Source organism: Penaeus japonicus, unplaced genomic scaffold (genome assembly GCF_977035675.1).
Source record: "Penaeus japonicus unplaced genomic scaffold, GWHDUDI00000001_assembly GWHDUDI00000033, whole genome shotgun sequence".
Lineage (NCBI taxonomy): Eukaryota > Metazoa > Arthropoda > Malacostraca > Decapoda > Penaeidae > Penaeus > Penaeus japonicus.
The window spans coordinates 26421483-26422683 of NW_028234435.1; positions in this window are offsets into that span (position 1 = coordinate 26421483).

Genomic DNA, 1201 nt, shown 5'->3' on the forward strand with positions numbered 1-1201 from the left:
TCCTCAATATTCAATAGTAAAAATCGAGACCAATTTTGGAGAGAAGAGAAAAGAGAAAAAAAAAGGATGGCTAAATAGCTGGCTCGACAATCCACAAAAATTTCCTCGTAAGATGTTTGATGATTTTCACGAAGGTTACAGCTGCTATGAGGCCCCGCGTGATGGCCACTAAAGCTTCCTCGGTTGCCGATTAGGAAGCCGATAAGCCTCGTTCTCCTCCCCTTTTTCCGCCGCCGCCGCTGCTGCTGTTGCCGCTGCTGCCGCCGCTGTCGTCGGTCGTCGCAGGAGCTGAGTGAGTCTCGTGTCCCGTCCTGAGTTACTTCCCTGCTGACCAGACCTCTTTCTCTCTCTCTCTCTCTCTCTCTCTCTCTCTCTCTCTCTCTCTCTCTCTCTCTCTCTCTCTCTCTCTCTCTCGTTCTCTCTCTCTCTCTCTCTCTCTCTCTCTCTCTCTCTCTCTCTCTCTCTCTCTCTCTCTCTCGCTCTCTCTCTCTCCTCTCTCTCTCTCTCTCTCCTCTCTCTCTCTCTCTCTCTCTCTCTCTCTCCTCTCTCTCTCTCCCCGCGCTCCGCCCTCCCCTCTCTCTCTCTCTCTCTCTCTCTCTCTCTCTCTCCCCCCCTCTCTCTCTCTCTCTCTCTCTCTCTCTCTCTCTCTCTCTCTCTCTCTCTCTCTCTCTCTCTCTCTCACTCACTCACCCCCCCCCCCTTCCCCTCCAGGCCAGCTGCAAGCGCCGTCGTTGCTTTGCTGTTTCACGAACTGATATGGTCGTGTAGGCGATCCCGGCCGCTCGCCCTTCCTGCTGACTTGACTCGGTGGGAGTTTTTGCTGGCGGGGGGTGGGGGGGTCGGAGGGGTGGGGGGGAAGGGAGGGGGGTGCTCCTCCTCGTCGTAAGGGAGTGTGTGTGTGTTTGTTCGGGCGTTGTTTGCGTGGTTTGGCAGTGGGTTTGCGTTGTTTTTCTATTAACGAAGTTGTCTTATTTTGCTATTCTAACGGTTAAATCCAATTTCCAACAGTACACAGCAATGGAGACAATGTTAATGATAACGATATTGATAATTCCTACTATTATAAAAAAAACGATAATAATAATGATAATAACAACAATAACAGTAACGATGACAATAACAACAACAATAATAACGACATCACTATCAAAGATAATCATAACAATAACTCACAACGCTAACAACACAAAAAACACAAGAA